The following is an 18,870-nucleotide window of genomic DNA, read 5'->3' on the forward strand; positions in this document are numbered from 1 at the left end:
TCATCCATTGCTAATCGATGAAGAAAGCAATCAATTCCACGAGATCGAATTTATCAATCATCACAAAATAAATCGTTTCTCCACATTGAACAGAATCTGAAGTCCTCATTAAATTTACATCCCTAGATCGCCTTCCTCTACAAAGAAACTATTTTTATGTACTTTTGAGGTCAAATTTGCCTTTCATCCTTTCGGGGTCTATAAAATAAATACCAGTGAAAAACTAGGGTCTATATAATCGACTTAAGCCACCCACCTAAATTTACTACCCATCTGCCAGAATTTGATGCCATTATTTTATGTACTCACAATAGAAACCAAAATATATTTTTACACAGAAACACCTAAAGTCCGCGAGAGGGACTTCTGAGATGCCCACTATTCCCAAGAGTATTAACCCAGGAAATAGTTTCGTTTCAGAAAGGAACGATTATGGATTTGATTAACAATATATTTTAACACAATACCACACCACAGTAGTAATTATTTTACAGCTGGAAAGGGGAATATAGAAAGTTGTGATGTTCATGCCCCTGATGAATGGGTTCCAACCTACTGTCTACAGCCGTTAACCCTATTATTATTAATATCATGATTAATTATTAGTTATCATTATAAGAAAAATTATTATTACAAGAATAGTGAAGTAGCAAAACGGAAGATGCCGAACAAAAGTAGTTTACTGTCTTTAGTTACCTCCCCTTTACATTTGAATTCATTTCTCGCCGAGGTCGATTTTATTTTATTTTTATCCAGGAGTGATAGAAAATGGTATCAGTAATTTACCAATCCAGGAGTGATAGAAAAAAATATCAGTAATATACCAATGTCGTTTCAATCAACAAAAACTAGTCAGTGGCCTTAAGTTTAAAGTCTGGAGACATTTTTTTTTTATCAAAGATGTCCATAAAACATAACATGGCTTTGGGCAGCTGGTTGCGTCATTGACAAACTTTACACGAATAACTATTTTTTAAAATATTATTTTAAAGTCAAATAACTATAAAAAAGACTAGCAAATCACATTATTATCAAAGACACGATTTATTTACGATTAGACAAATCGATGAAAGAGATTGTATAGTGTTACTGGTTTACTTTAAGAACTCCTGATTGATGAAAGCAGGGACACAAATTATCGTGTTAACAAACAAACAAAAGTGAAGAAGGATATTTATTGAGCTGTAGCCGCATTAATCGGGACTTCATATCATTCTACATCCACCCAGGACAGTTCAAAGATCGATTCCAATCATTTAACCGGGTTTCTGTCCCTGCCTTGCGATTTACACTAGAATCTTGTCTACAGCAGGAAAATACAAAATACTATGGAAATACTTTTATATATTATTTCTTTTTCATATTATCGATAAATATAATCCTGAAATTTAGATTATTTTCATTTTTTAAGTTGTAAAGCAATACTTAATTTTACCTTTAGTTCGGCACATCTTGCTTTAGTGGACACGATACGTAAACTCTTGGTTGAAAAACAAGAAAGTCCATTTAAAATAGTAAACAAACGAATTAAAAATATTTTTATGATTCATAGGTTTCAATGACGCCTTCAGTCATTGCTTCCACCTTCCGTATTTAATAACAATAATAACCAGGTCATAAATTTTATATTTTTATCCATATGAAAACTAATTCAAGATTAACCAACAAGACGCACACGTGTAGAAGATGCGGAATAAATGGGTATCCATCGATGGCGACGAGGATTAAAGAAAGGAGAATGAAAGGACATTGTTTAGAGAAAATACTCTTCGTTTGTTTGGGTGAACTTGACCGAATGAGGAACGAAGCAAAGAAAGAATATTCTAACTATTGAAGTGTTTATTGAGTCACGTAGTAGAGGAAATACTGACGAAAATCTTCATTTTGAGGCTGAACAATATTCCGAAGGATTGAGAAGAATAAAGCAAGTTATTACTTGTTGGTGAGGCTTTTGGGTGTCCCACAACTCACGGAACTATACACAGATCGTGTTAAACCCAAAAACCTTCAGTTAAGCAAAGTAGTATATATATATATGGTGGATGGATGGATTGCTTGAACGAGAATATCTAAAGAAAAAGTCTGTTATGGAGAGAGTAGGGCATCACAAGGTAAATAAAACAGGGCAAAAGTCTGTATATACATTCATACATTAGTGTTCAGGTGTGCAAGGTATATATTATCACATTAACATGTTTAATAACCACACCCTATATATATATATATATATATATATATATATACGACGAAAGTGTGTTGGATTTAGAGAATATATTATAACCTACCGATTACAGTATATCCGGATAGATGTGTTATTCTCCATCGTTCCTGTTACTCTTGTACTATATATATGATACATATGTAGTATATTTATATACATTCATTTATACCATCTACCATCGATGTGTATATAGATGGATGTTTATATTATATATATATATATATACATGAATATATAGATTATATATATATATACATGAATATATAAATTAAAAGGACCTTTTCAGTTGATGTGTCGTTTAATCAGCGTGGAGCATAGTGGTTTTCGTTTCGGCCGACAACAATGGTAACATGTTGCAATGGAAACTATAAGGAAGAAGAGGTTGTAGAAGAGACAGTGAAAGATGGAACGTTTTCACGTCAATTCGACATGGACGGCTTGGCTTAATTGGCGGTGATGGTCGGGCGACAAGATACCACCATTGGGATTTAACACAATTGATAAAAAATATAACTGACAAAGGGATTCAGGAGTAAATTATATCATATGATTCTAGTTGTATGAAGAAACATTTTGTAGTGAATGGTTAACGTGGTGGTGATGGTGGTGATGTGTGACTGAAAGGCGGAGGAAGGGAAGGATGAGGTAGAGGAAGGTAAAGAAAGAGAGAGTAAACCGAAGAAGAGGAAAGGGAGGAGAGAAGGAAGGAAATATGAGAGAGGGATGAGGTAAAGTGAAAAGTGGATTGCTGGAAAGTAGTGTTTTCTTTTTTCTTTCTCTTTTAACGTGGTAGAGAGGGGGTATGGAAAGAAGAATGAAACGTGAAAGAAAATGGTGAGACAAAAACTCATTAAACAATGGAAAGAGAAAATTAAAATAGTGAGAAAGTGAGGGGCAAAGGCAAAATAGTAGACAGCCAGAAAGTATTTAAAGAAATAGAGAAAGAAAAAAGAGAGTAAACAAAAGGAAGAGGAAGAGAATGAGAAAATAAATTAAAACCATGAAATAAAGTGTAAAAGAGAAAAAGAGTTAATATGACTGAAAGAGAAAACAAAGGAAACTGTTTAAGGAAAATTTTGAGAGAAAGAAGTGACAGAGGAGGAAGAAAAGAAAGATAGTAAGATTAGGAGTAAGGAGAGAAGAAATGATACTTATAGAGGTGGTAGTGGATCAAAAAGGGGAGGAAAATTTGTCACGTGACTAATTCTTACCCTTGTGGTTGGACATGCGGAAGCATCCGTGTTAGTGTTATGTTGTTGATGGTATTTTGGCACTGAATTTCTTCTTTTTTATAAAATGGTATTTATCGTCAGCAAATGTAATTTATAACAGTTCTCTTTATGAAAAAACATAGGACATATATATATATATATACACACACCAGAATATGCATATGTATGCGGTACATATACACAGGTTAGCCCAGATAATTCTTTGAGGCTAGTGCAAATAACAAAGTGAATTTGAATTGGTGTAGTAGTTGAACATGAGTAGAGTGAATTTATTGGATGGAAAGACAAGTTTATAAGAAATGAGATTCAATGTAGTTGATAAGGAAAACGGGCTATGGATACAGCAAGAGTATTAATGTGAGAGGAATTACGAAGTCAGTATTTAAGATAACTTTGTAAGACGGTAGAGTGTATTTGAGGGAATTTAGTTTCTGTTTCTAGCTTATCAAGCAATTCTCGTTGTCTCTAGTTACAGGTTTTTATATGGTTTAATATATACGTATGCGTCGTGTAAGACTGCAAGTTACTTCAATTGTACAACAGTTACCTGTGTAAATTAGTATTATTTTCTCGCATAAAACATGAATCTTCTCTAATTTATAGCGACACTGACGATTCAAGAAGAGTAGCTAGATGGGGGACAGAGATCACCGCTTCGGGAGCAAGTGTGAAGGGCTGCAAATTTTCTTTTGATGGAGCGCAAAAAGTATTTTTGCCCCGAGACTAAAAACTCTTACTACAATAGATTCATGCCTTTCACAGAAGCTTCAATAGGATTTATATATATATTTAACGATGGTATATAGCAAAATAAACGAGAGGAAGAAAAATATCAATTGAAATGGCCCTTTATTTTCATCATTATAATATATGGTACAACATCTTCGAGCTACACAATGATTATTTGCTGTTCCATTATCCGTTCTGTAGGTAGTTAAATTCACTTTTTGTTGACAGCTAGAAGACTGATAAAAAAAAGAGAAATAGTAAAAGTCTACCTCTCTGGGTTGACAAGTAGATTGGTAAAAGTTATATTATCTCGTGATGACAATCCATTAGTGAAGGGAGAGAAACAGATGCTGTTTGGTTAGGTACCAAGCGGCCAAAGAGATGGTACCAATTTGGGGTTCTGTTTTTTCTAACTAAATTAGTTCAGGCTAAATAAAGGATTTTCCATCTCTTATCTGCTTATTTAACTTAAAATTGTTAGCTTAAACCATACAATGTATTAAGAGGCATTTGATTCTCATAAGTACAAAAGCTGAGAAAATAGAAAAATAATTGGTAGACAAATGTAGATTCAGTTTCAAATCCTAGCTTAGAAACTAGGAAGCTATTTGTTACATATATTATTTTATATCATATATATATATCTGCTCATTTCCTTCCTAAAGACAGCACGTGCTTATACCTGTCTCCTCTCATAAGCTCGTCCTCCTAGCGTTCATAATAATTTTTCTATCATCTTGGCTTAACAACTCTCGCCGTTTGTTTTTACTGTCTTGTTCTCACTGTCCTGTTCTTGTTACCACTTTTACCCTCCACAAAAAATGCCAAATTTTATTTAATTTGCTTTGCAGGAAGGACTGTTTCAACGAAGTCACGTATTGTCCTTGCCTTCAAAACGCGGAGTAGATGAAACAAGGACAACTGATGAAGGGAAATATTCTTTATGTTGCATGTCTCGTTTCTCTGTTTGTTTTTTTCATTGTTCAAAAAAAAGTTTGTTTTCTATGTTTTCGTTTCTCATTGTGTTCAACGTTTTTTTGATGTCCTGTACCCATGTATGCATGTATTTATACATATATATGTAGGTATGTACATATATGTATGTATATATGCATATATTTATATATTATTTATATTATTATATATATGACTCTTTTACTCTTTCTTTTAGTCCCCCTCATGTTTCTTTCTTTTACTCGCTCCCCCTCTCATACATTTCTTGGCCTTTCTTTAACTCCCACGTTTCCTCCTGGTTTATTTCCCTTGTACCTCTCCCTATGTGCCTTTGATTTCCTCTCTGCAATTACATTGTTCTAAATATTCATGACTGTCTGATAATAAGTTACATGAAACACTAACTAGCAATTAATGAAGTCTTTTCAGCTTCAATACAATATTACTTTACTCTACCTTTGGTATTTGAGTACTATTTTTTCCCCACATTGTTTTGCACAAATGCAGTCTCATGTATGTATGTATACATGCATACATCAATAATCGATCCAAAGTAAGTATTGTTTTCTTTTAAGAATTTTATATATAGTGGCACGTAAAAAGCACCATCCGAATCGTGGCCGAAGCCAGTGCCGCCTCGACTGGCTTCCGTGCAGGTGGCACGTAAAATGCACCAATCCGACCATGGCCGATGCCAGCCTCGCCTGGTACCAGTGCAGGTGGCACGTAAAAAGCACCCACTACACTCACGGAGTGGTTGGTGTTAGGAAGGGCATCCAGCTGTAGAAACATTGCCAGATAAGACCGGAGCCTGGTGCAGCCTTCTGGCTTCCCAGATCCCCAGTCGAACCATCCAACCCATGCTAGCATGGAGAACGGACGTTAAATGATGATGATGATATACCCAGAACAATTCTCCATTTTTTTAGGAGGTGGGTAGCCACAACAAGACATACACACCAGGCATTCCATTCATTTCCTGGCTCAAAGAGGTGAGCCTCATTCTATGCTTGAGTTAAGGCATAGAATGCAACCCCCAATATCAACAGTGGGACCCGACAGCATATTCTGGTTTACCCCCACTGCATCATGCTGGTTCTGTACCACTTTTAGCAACATCAGATTCACTTGTCTGTCCACAAACACTCTCCAAGCTTTCCTATCATTTATAAATTCTCTTGCCTCTCACTCTAAAACCTCTAGCCACCAAAGCTTTCCTCACACCATCCATCTACACAAACTGAGGTCTGCCTCTGGTTCTGCTGCCTACCACTTCTGCCTTCATCACCCCCTTTACCATCCACTCTTCATCCATCCTCTCATGTGGCCAAACCACCTCAACCTTCGTCTCTGTATTTTGGTTGTTAGTTTTTCTCTCATTCCTGCTCACCTTTGCACCTCCTCATCCTGTCCATCCGTGTTACACCAACCATAGCCTCAAACATCTCATCTCAAATACATCTAGTCACTTCCTTTCTGCCTCTCTCAGCTCCCACATCTCTGCACCATATAACATTATTGGCACAATCATGCTCTCATACACACCTCTTTACACTTTCATACTTAATCTTTTAACTCTCAGCATACCTTTCACAACTTCAAGTATCTTACTCCCCTCCCTCCCCTGTATCCCACTTCCTCAACCACCCACCCCATCTGCCCGTCACATGTGATTCCAGATACTTAAAAACACTCACCTCTTCTAACATCTCACCATTTATACTCACATCCATCCTACCAGCCATTCCATCTTTCGAACATCTCATCACCTTACTCTTAGCTACATTCACTTTCAGTTTCCTCCTCTCATACACTCTTCCAAACTCTACCACCTGTCTCCTCAGTTCCTCTTCCAAATCTGCCACCAGTGCTGTTTCATCAGCAAACAACAACTGACTCACCTGCGATTCCTCTCCATTTTCTCCCACCATTTAGGTTCTAGCATTTACCTCTCTCACCACATCATCCATATATAATTTAAACAGCCACAGAGACATCACACAGCCCTGTCTTAACCCCACCTTCACATTAAACCACTCACTTCACCACCCACCCTAAAGCATGCTCTACTTTCTCTATAAAAACTCTGTACAGCTCTACAATCTACCATCTACTCCATACAACTCCATCACCTGCCAGATTGCATCCCTATCCACACAGTCATATGCCTTCTCTAGGTTCATAAAGGCCCAATACACCTTCCTCCCTTTTGCCAAAAGCTTCTCGTACATCTGCCTTACAACAAATATTTGATCTGCACACCCCCTTTCACTCCTAAAACTGCACTGCTCCTCCCCTACTACACTCTCTGTCTGGTCCCTCACCCTTATGATCGGAATTCTCCCATACAGTTTACCAACCACACACAACAGACTTATACCCCTAAAATTTCCACACTCACATTTATTCCCTTTCTCCTTGTACAGTGGCACTATGTAGGCATTGCACCAGTCATATTACAAACATTCGTAAGCCTCACTAACCATTCAATCACTGTCACTCCTTCTTTCTTTAGGCATTCCATTGTACACCCATCTATACCTGGCACCTTCCGGTTTGCTATCTTCTGCAAAGTTTCCCTCACCTCCTCCCTTGCAATTGCACCATAGTTTCATTCCCCAACAATAAGCATTCTCCTCTCTCCTCCTACAGCCACTATACTTGCCTTCCTAACGTCTTCCACATTTAACAGCTCACTAAAATACTCTGCCCATCTCCTTTGTACATCCTCACTTCCTTTCAACAACTTTTCATTTACATCCTTCACCTTTTCCCCCGTTCTCCAACCACCTTTCTTACCCTCTGTACCTCTTTCCAAAACATTTTTTTTCTTACAAAATGTACACCCAACTTTTTACCCAAAGCTTTCACTTGCCTCCCATTTTGCCACCCTCACCACTTTCACTTCTCTGTAGCGATCATAAGCCTCTCCATCCCTTTTCTGCAACCACTCTTCAAAGCCTCCCACTCCTCCTCCACATCACCTGCTTCCCATTTCTTAACCTGTTCATATTAACCTCTCAGTTTCTCTACATACTCCTGCTCCTTCTCTCTCTTATCCAGTTCACTCACCTTCACAACCTCTCTCCTCCCTGTCACTAGTCTATCATTCCATTTTGAGCATACCTTCAACTTACCCTGTACTGAGAAGTGATCTGACACTCCTCCACCTTCACTTCTCATTACATGCACATCCACCAACCTTCCTACCACTCTCTTATCAATTAATACATAAGCCATCAAGGCCCTATCCACTACTGTTCCTCTCTTCACCCTCCACCATGTGAACTTATTCTTCTCCCACTTTTAAAAAAACCCTCTCCCCACCACCAACTCCTGCTCAATACACATTTCCAACAACCTCCTTCCACTCTCATATATGTTACTCTGTTTAAGGTATTAAGTGATCCTTCAATTTAGAGTTTGACTGTTTTTATGTATATACTTAGAAGTGTGCACATTTGTGTGTGTATTTATGTATGACTAAAATCAAATGAGGAAGGGACCTATGCAGACTCTATAATACTAAGATGGTACATTAGTATGCAGGATTAAAATTTTTTCAAGAAAATTGATTATTTTCTTTTAACAATGATTATAGGATTAATGTAAAATGTAATAAATAATGAATTGGTATATCATAGTTTCATTATGTGTTTCTGCTTTATCAGCAATTTTTGTTTTATGTGAATGGAGAGAAAAGGATTAAGGATTTTTAGCGAGTGACTTGATCTGAGATCGTGTGCTGGAACGAAAACAATTGCAGCATGGAAGGTGTTTATAAGCCATTTAACCCTTTAGTGTTCGCATTATTCTGCCAAAATTAATCCTTTTTTATCCACATTGCCTTGAACTAATCAGGCATTATCTTGTAGCTTTGAGATTTTGATGAGGTAGCTGTTAATTTTTTTAATCGATATTGTAGGGTTGGTGTGAGAGACCAGATCTGGCCAGTTTGAACATGAAACAGGCAGAATACTTTTGGCCGGATATGGCCGGTTTAAATGCTAAAGGGTTAAGAAACACACAAAACCGTTAGATTCACTTCAACATTTAAATTTAATTTGTCAAAATATTTTCGTCGCTTTGAGACCGCGACCTGTTCACTGAAAAAGCTTTATGCAATGAAAATATTTTGACAAATTAAATTTAAATGTTGAAGTGAATCTAACGGTTGTGTGTGTTTCTTAAATGGCTTATAAACACCTTCCACGCTGCAATTGTGGTCTTAATATAGTCAGTTGAATAGGTTTACATTAATGTTTAGCTGTTGCTATTGTTTAGAAAAGTCCAGTGAGATTGATGCTGACAAGGATTGAAATTCTGAATTTGATGGAATGCATAGTGTCTAGAGAATTACCTCTGTTGGTAACAAAGGTTTCTCCCGCAGAGTGAAAGGCAGATTATACAATGCCTGTGTGCAAACGGCCATGCTACACGGTAGTGATACATAGACTATGACTGCCAAGGACATGCATAGGCTTGAAAGAAATGAAGCTAGTATGCTCCACTGGATATGCAATGTCAGGGTGCATGCATGACAGAGTGTAAGCATCTTAAGAGAAAACTTGGGCACAAGAGGCATCAGAATTTTATTGAGTGGAACATGCAGTATCTATGAGATATACTTCCTAAAATTTTACATAATTCATTAAAAACCAATATGGAAAAGAGATTTAATGTTTATTTGTTAGCCAGGCACAGGTGTGGTTGTGTGGGTAAGAGACTTGTTTCCCAAACCCATGGTTTCTAGTTCATTCTCACTCTGTAGCACCTTGGACAAATATCTTCCGTTATAGCCTTGGGCTGACCAAAGCCTAGTGAGCAGATTTTATTGATGGAAACTGAAAGAAGCCTGTCAGTGTGTGTGTGCATACTAGCTGTGTCATTCATTTCCAATCTTCTGTGTACACATGTCTAGTCATGGGGAAACAGATGAGGATTGGTGACCAAAAGGACACCTGACCAGAGAATATCTGCCTCAATAAACTCTACCTCATGCAAGCATGGAAAAGGAACATTAAAAACAATGCTGATTATGTCAAAATAAATGTTAAATTAGATAGTGATTTATAGTCTTATCCCTCATTACAGAAACATTGCATTCCTGAAGGTCTTGCATTATCATTATTAAACTGACAGAATCATTGCCACGCTGGGCAAAATGCTTAATGGCATTTCATCCATCTTTATGTTCTGAGTTCAAATTCCACCAAGGTCAATTTTGCCTTTCATCTTCTCAGGGCCAATAAAATAAGTGCCAATTAAGTACTTAGGTCGATGTAAACAACTTACTCCCTCCCCAAAATGCTGGCCTTGTGTCAAAACTTGAAATCATTATTAAACTGGCGCTTAGAACATAAATTAACATGGAATTTTGATGAACGGTTTAAATTTAGGTCACTTTTAAAGAGGAAATTTGTATCATAAATTCAGAATGGTCTGGAGTAAGCTGGTATCAAAAGGAATAAAGCATTGTTTGCACCTGTGTTTTGGCCCAGTTTTAAAACCATACTTTAACCTGGTCATCATTGAATCTGTGATCAATCCACACCTTCCCACTTTCAGAGATAGATACATATGAGTAGGTATGTGTATTAAAATATATTGTTTACTCATTCTTATATAAACTTAATATACTTATGTTCATGTATTTGTTTTGCAAGATTCCTGATGTGAAACCATGTGTTGAAACAGATATTGTTATACTTGAGGAGGGTCATATTTTGCCAATTAAACACATGCACTATATACTTTGTCTTCACTCCAGCTTTATTATTATTATTATTATTTTAGTTTCTTTATCAAAGCTCTTTTATCACACATCCTGTGACCTCTTCAGCAACTCTCTATGCCATATGTCTCTTCTTCTGCTTATTCCATTTTGTCTTTTTCAAGGACTAAAATAGTAATAAAGCTGAAGTGAAGACCAAATATATATTGTGTGTGTTTAATTGGCAAAATATTATCATCCCCAAGTATTAATACATCAGTCTTAATATTCTTTTATTTGTTTCAGTAATTTAACTGTGGCCATGTTGGAGCACCCACCTTGGAGGGTTTTAGTTGAACATTTGACTTCAGAACTTATTCTATCGGTTTCTTTTGCTGAACTGCTAAGTTACGGAGACATAAACACACCAGCACCAGTTGTCAAGCAGTAGGGGGACAAAAACAGATACAAAAAAACACACACAGATATATATATATGTATGTATATATACATACAACAGGTTTCTTTTAGTTTCTGTCTACCAAATTTACTCACAAGGCTTTGGTCAGCCTGAGGCTATAGTAGAAGACTGCCCGAGGTGCTAAACAGGGGGATTGAACTCAGACTCATGTGGTTCAGAAGCAAGCTTCTTACTACACAACCACGAATGCGACTATATATTTAGCTTAACATTATATTTTCCTTTTATTTCTAATATTCTTAATTTGCATATTATATTTAAAATCCTTTTATAAATTATCTGAGGCTTGTTCAAGCTAGTATATTTGTGACTTATAGTACTTGATAGACTATATATAGTCTTTAGAAACAATTTTATTGACTGCCAACTTTCAAAGTATACTTGCCTATCTGCCTCTATGTAGGTGTGTGAAAAAACTAAGACATCCACACATACACTTTATATTTGTAGTGCTTACTAAAATATTAATTAATTAATAACCTATCATACATGGTTTTGCCTTGAATTTCTTTCATCTCTATGTCTGAATTAGTCAATCAGTATTTTTGTTATTAACTCTTCCATTATTACTATTATTCAAGTTTTCTTCCGTGTTAAACGGTTTGTAACATTAATTATGTAAACAGGATGTTGAAGAACCACCAGACAAAATGCCTTGTTATATTTAGTTATGTTCTTTTATGTTTCAAATTGAAATCCTGCTAATCCTGACTTTGCTTTTCACTCTTCTGAGGTTGATAAATAAGTACTTCATGAAGTGTTGGATTAATTTGATTGACAACATTTTTCTTTTACTGAAGTTTGTGGAAGGACTGAAAGGGTATCTGTGTCTGCTCATGGAAGAATTTTTCACACACCACAGACTTAGCCCAAATGCTTGCAAGAAAGTGAACTCTTCCACAGTACCAGTAGTAATATTAAATTAGGTAGCAGATCACAATTACTATCTGTGTTGGCCATGATGGGATTTGAACTCAGGACGCAAACAGTCAGAACAAATGCTTCAAGGCATCTAGTCTGACCCTCTTATAGTTCTGCCACTCTCGAATGATAGCTTCTTTTTTTATTTTTAACCCTTGGAAGGATGGAAAACAGGCCTTAGACCTCAGCAGGATTTGATCTCAGAGCATAGAGAATCAGAACAAAATACCACAAGACATTCTATCAAATGCAGATATAGCACATAGTAATTATTGATTAATTGAATCAAAGATATCATAAATTAATGGCAGAATCAGTGGAGCACCATACCAAATGCCTTGTAGTTTTTAGCTAGGTTCGATTTTTGCCTTCCATTCTTCTTAGTGTGATAAACAAAGTTCCAGACAAGTAGCAGGGGTTATGTAATTGAATGTGTGGCCTGGTGCCAAGCCATTTTGCTATGTGCTATGTTTAATTATTCATTTTTAACCAGGTCTACATCCATTTTTCAATATTGGTCTAGAAGGATGGGTTTTGTAAAGTTCACTCTTAAAATATGAATTATTGGGATAACAACAACAGCAATTCTTTTTATAATAAAATAATAGAATCCAATAAAATAATGATGTTCCATGACAACACAAGCTAATACCAATTGTAAAATAATGGAATAAATATCATGATGCGAGGAAAAAAAAAATCTAATGTTTCAGACATATCAGGTGGGAGAAGTGAGAATGCAAGGCAAGACATGGAACGTCTTGCGTTATGGGGCATATGTTCCCTCATGGATTATATCTTGGCTTTTGAAGTATATCTTGCTTTATGGAATTTATCATGTCTTATAGACCATATTTTGACTTGCATATATACTTCTACCTCATATGACCTAGCCCTTATCACCTCCCTCCCTTTTTTAACAGATCTGGATCCTAGTACAAACTTTACCACCCCTTCCTTACACTGTACTCCCTCCCACCTCTTTCTTCTGCCAAATACTTTACTTCCTTATTATTTTCTCATTACCAATTTTGGAACCTCAACAACAAAGAAAGGCAAATATCCAAACCATGAGACATTTCTTCCTTATGGCATAAAGTGGATTATTCCCCCTGTCATATTCTGTTTATAGTTGAATGCTCTTGAACCTCCTAACTAATGAACCATGATAAACATTTCTGAATTGACATACATCACAAATCACAATGGCTCTTACTTTTGTTAATATTTTCAAATATCAAAATCTGGTGTCAAATTTAACCTGACTGTGCTTCAGCTATTAATATTAGAAAGTCTAAGGGTAGTGAGCTGACAGAAAGGACCCAACACTCAGATAAATACAGGAGTACGTCTTCCATACTGCCATACCCACAGTTTATATTTATATACAGGTAGCATAGTTAGTGGGCTGTTATGTTGATGCATGTGTGTGTATATGTACATGCATGTAGGCAAATGGATATGAATGTAAACAGATAGGTATACATATGGATAGGTACATAGGTAATATGAATAGACAAGCATACATACACACACATATGCAAAGACTGAAACACATGACCATATACACACACACACACTTCACTTCACTCAAGGACACATATGGAGACACACATCCATACAATCAGACACAGTACAAAAACCCATACACATAGACACACTCAGACATGCACACACAAGGAGACAGAGGTATACACATACGCACATGAATATGAAGAATATATACATACAAACATACATATATATGCACACACACACATACATGCATGCACACACTTACATGCATGCATACATACATCTATATACGCACACACACTGACCCACAAACAAACAAAAAGAATGCAGCTCGGATAACGGACTGAGTCAACAACTATTGAAAATGTTGCAAGACACAACGAAAATTTTAGGAAAAATAATTAAGTAAATAAATGGAAACTTTACTGGTGAGTGTTAAATAATAAGGCCCTAAAAGAGAATGACTGTCCCTAGACACAACAAAATATGCTTCAACACACGAACTCACATTAAGAATCTTGCAAACCAAATCCAAAAACGAAATATATATATATAATGTATGTGTGTGTGTGATCATTATCCTTTTAACATCAATACTTTTCATGCTTGCATGGGTCACTTGGAATTCACTGAAGCAGATTATATTAAAGTTTATTAAATGATGATAATCTTGTATATACCTTCTTATGGAGATTTTGCTGTTTAGCCCCAGTTCAGTCTTGATCCAGTAGGTCTATTATCAAAGATACTTTTTCTCAAACGCAGTGTTTCTATGAGGACATTATCCAATGTGTCCTTGTGTTTTTAAAAAGCTAAGGTGTGGTTTGAGGAAGATTTGGCTGTTGTTTCTAGCTAGTTAGAAGACTAAGTAGCAGCTCCTTTGTTGGCTTGCTCATTAACTAATTACTTAAACAAGAGGACAAATTATAACATCTTTAGCTGCTAGCTATAATTCAACCCAACTTTTTATTTTTCTCACAATGAGGCACCCCTTCCCCGTACCCCATCACTGTTTCATAAGAGTTAACATATAAAGACATTTTCCTGATAAATTACAGCAGGTTTATTTAATGGATTAACAAAGATTAATACTTTGTATATTAATAGTTTTTGTCTTTCTATTCAACATCAATATTGTCTAAATGTTTTGCCAAAGAAAACATTTAGAAACACTTGGCCAGTTAGTAATACATGAGACAAAGAAGTTGAGATGGAATGGAAAATAAATGTAAAGAGAAGTTGGTTGTTAGGACCAGTGATAGCCAGCCATTAATATAACTAACAACAGATTACTGAAAGCAGCATTGGCTCTCTGGTTGAGAGGTTCAGAGGTCATGTATAAGCATTGGGATATATAGAGGCAAAGCAAAATATTTCCAACAATTCTTCTGCTTAAAATTAGAAAAGAAAATTCCCAGAATTGTAATTATAATTCCATGATTTAACTGACAGTTTGTTAGTTTATGGATAAATGTTAAATATTCATACAACAGAAACAAAGTGTGGAATCTGTTGAGAGGGATTCATTTTTCATGTTTCTACTTCAGTAATTAGAATCAAAATAATCTTTATCATCAGTTAACCCCAAATTCTATTATTCTTCAAAACATTTGGCAATAAAGTATTTCAAAGTCAACAAATCTGGCCTTCTTCAGGGCATGTGTAGAGAGCATTCTTCATAGAGCTGAAATGTGAACTACTAGGGGAGAGCTTCAAGACCATCTTCATGGTACATACATCAAGATTCTCATGAAAGCCCAAAACATCTCATGACATGAGCAAGAGACAAAAGAGAAGATTTATGGACATATTCCAATCATCTCCAGTATTATTGCTCAATGCAGAGTTGGCTTTACTGGCCACTGCTATTATGCCATATTTGATGTTTATATCTTAATAGCAGTGAAAGACTAATCAGCTGCAATGATGTTATTAGCAGAGACATAAGACATGAAATTGTAGACTAAAGGGAGCTAATGCGGGATAGGGGTTTCTAGTGTGGTGGGTGAAATGCATCTTGGTTGTGAAGAAGAAGAAGAAGAAGAAGAAGAAAGAGAGGTGGAGGAGGAGGAGATAATGGACAATATAGTTTTAGATACACCAAAAAGACAGGATAGTCATGGCTAGAGTAACTGATCAAGAATCTACTTGATTAAAAATGACCTGTGGCTCAAAGCAGCAGCAGCAACATCAACAGCCTTTGGTCCTTTGAACTTATAATCTCCATATCTATTCCCCACCTCAGACTCCTCTGATTAGTCCATCTCTTTCCCTTTCTTTGCCATCTTTATTGTTCTTATTTCCCAAGCACTTCACTCTATGGTTCATTCATAGAATTGCAACTTTCAGCATTTCCTTCAAAACATCAAACTGTAAAAGTTCAAACAGGCTATCAACCCCATCATTCCCACCAACAAAAGTGTGTGTTATGGGCTTTCCCCCTTCCCTAAGACCTAAGTAATAAGAAACAAACCAAATCTCTGTTTCCCCAATGGTGGTAATTAATTAGAAACTCAAGAATTGAACACAAGTCATCAAGTTGACTACATAGAAAGCTGGAGTAGCTGGGTTAATACTTATAACATATGACAAAGCTAGTTGTGACATATTATGTATATATATATATATATAACAATAACTCTGAGCACCTTTTCAAACTCCACCCGTGGACATATTTACAAAGTCAGAAAACAGCACAGCTCCCATGACTTTAGGAAACATTTTTTCACGCTGAGAGTTGCTGAAGCATGGAACAAACTGCATCAGTTGTTAGTTGTCGGAGCACTGCATCCTTCAAAACTTCCATGCTTCCTGAGATTCGCCAACACTACACCTGATTTTCTCCCCTCCATACACACACAAGCATGTATCTGACTCATACATTGTTCGCTTTCCAGACATTACTGCATATACTCTATACGCACTTTCTGACAAATTGTGGTGCACCTGAGCACTGTATACAATAATTTCATCATTATTATTATTATATCCTTTACCTTTTACTTGTTTCAGTCACTAGACTGCGGTCATGCTGGGGCACTATCTTGAAGGATTTTTAGCTAAATGTATTGACCCCTAGTACATATTTTTAAAGTCTGGTACTCATTGGTCTCTTTTGCCAAATTGCTAAGCTACAGGGATGTAAACAAACCAGCACCAGTTGTTAAGCAGTGGAGGGACAGACAGAGACACATACACATATGTAGATGTATGTATATATATACAACAGGCTTCTTCAGTTTCTGCCTACTAGATCCACTCACAAGACTTTGATCAACCCAGGGCTATAGTAGAAGACACTTGCCCAAGGTGCCACGCGAGGAACTGAACTAGGAACCATGTGGCTGAGAAAGCAGCTTCTTACCACACAGCCATACCTGCACCTATATATATATATATATCTTTTACTTGACTCAGTCATTAAAATTCAGCCATACTGGGGTACTGCTTTGACAAATATATTTTATCAAATGAATCTATTCCAATGCTTATGTTTTTTAAAGCCTGGTACTTATTGTATTGGTCACTTTTGCTAAACCACTAAATTATGAGGATGTAAGCACACCAACACCAGTTGTCAAGTGGTTGTTAGGGACAAACACAGCCACAATGACACACACACACATGTATGTATGTATGTACAATGAGCTTCTTTCAGTTTCTGTCTACCAAGTCCACTCACAAGGATTTGGTTAGCCAGAAGGTATGATAGAAGGCACTTGCCCAAGGTTTCACACAGTGGAACTGAACCTAGAACCATGAGGATGGGAAGGAAACTTCTTACCACACAGCAAAATATAGCTGGTGTTCATTGGTTTTAATGGCACTCATCCACCAAATAAAGTTTTAGGAACATTAGTTTTGCTCATTTTTCCTTTATTGTTTTTGTAAGAACTTCTAAAAGAAGGTGTTACCATGTTACCATTCCATTGATGATGGAATGGAAGCAGGGTTTGTATCCTTGGCTGTTGTGAGTTAGATAAATAAGCAAGACAAAATCATCATTGTAGTTTGGCTCATGATAGCATAGATATTAACAGTAGATATATAACACACACTTGTTTATATGGTATGTAATGTATATGTCTGTATGTATGTATATGTACATACATGGAAGAAAGAGGAAGAGAGAGAAAGAATGTATATTAGTTGGAAACAGCACACGAGTTTTATTTATTTTTATTTTGATTAGATGTTGTTGCCAAGTTATATCTGATTTATGCAGTTTTTCAATTTGGCTGACATTTAGTGATTAAGACATCTCTTTCTCCTGTGAATACAAATGCCAGACTGTTGCAACAGTTTTAGAGCAATCCCCTCACTACAAACTAAAAAACGTATTTTCCAGCCACAAAGTCCTCCTCCTCCTGTTATTGTTGTTTAACTCCAACCAAGTAGCTTCAACTTTGATCATCCCATCTTTTTGTATATATACAGTTCAATGTTCTTTTCTTTACTGAAGATGGTGAGGCACACTTTGAAGAAACTTTAGCTATTATTCCTATCAGGCTGAGTTTCTGCCTAGTGGTTTCCACAGTGACTTCCTGTTGCCTCTAGTGACACAGTGTGTTAGGCAATGGTATTGATTGGCTATTATTTTAGACTGGATTGTTAGTGTGTTGATGGATGCATTTGTTAGGAACACAGTATGACATCAGAGATAAGACAGATCATTGACCATTTTACCTGGCATGCCACTATCACAATGTTGAAATGGTTTCACACAAAACTGCGTAGCAAAATAGTGGTAAACATTGAATTTGCTGCAAAAATGTTCTGACTTGTCATTGGTGATATTTATGAGTGTGATCACATAATGGTTTTGTTTACATTTTTGATGCTTGTGAGGAAATATTTGTAGAAAGAAAAACCTCATGACATCAGGTGATCAATTTGTCTTATCAGGAAAAACAAGAACATACCAACAAATTTAAGCTTTGGAAAGGATTGTATTTATTTCATTTAACACTTGTCAGTCCTATAATTATATATGATTTTAATACTTGGGTGTGGCTGTGTAGTTAAGAAGCTTGCTTTCCAACCACATAGCTTGGGTCCAGTCCCACTGTGTGATGTACTAAACAAGTGCGTTCTATTATGGCCT

At 36.3% G+C, this 18,870-nt stretch overlaps 1 protein-coding gene across 2 annotated transcripts in view; it reads right to left on the reverse strand.

The window, feature by feature from the left end:
- LOC115215550 (DCN1-like protein 3) overlaps nucleotides 1-2,407 on the reverse strand; it is a 116,353-nt gene extending 113,946 nt beyond the window's left edge. Inside the window, exon 1 of one of the 2 annotated variants that reach the window (XM_029784743.2) lies at nucleotides 1,436-1,598. The gene's annotated coding sequence lies outside the window, so the exon portion shown is untranslated. Of the gene's footprint in view, nucleotides 1-1,435; nucleotides 1,599-2,285 lie in introns of those variants that run through there. The other variant, XM_029784742.2, reaches the window with a different exon arrangement.
- Between the last annotated feature and the right edge of the window lie 16,463 nt (nucleotides 2,408-18,870).

The sequence above is a fragment of the Octopus sinensis genome, linkage group LG9, assembly GCF_006345805.1.
Source record: "Octopus sinensis linkage group LG9, ASM634580v1, whole genome shotgun sequence".
NCBI lineage: Eukaryota > Metazoa > Mollusca > Cephalopoda > Octopoda > Octopodidae > Octopus > Octopus sinensis.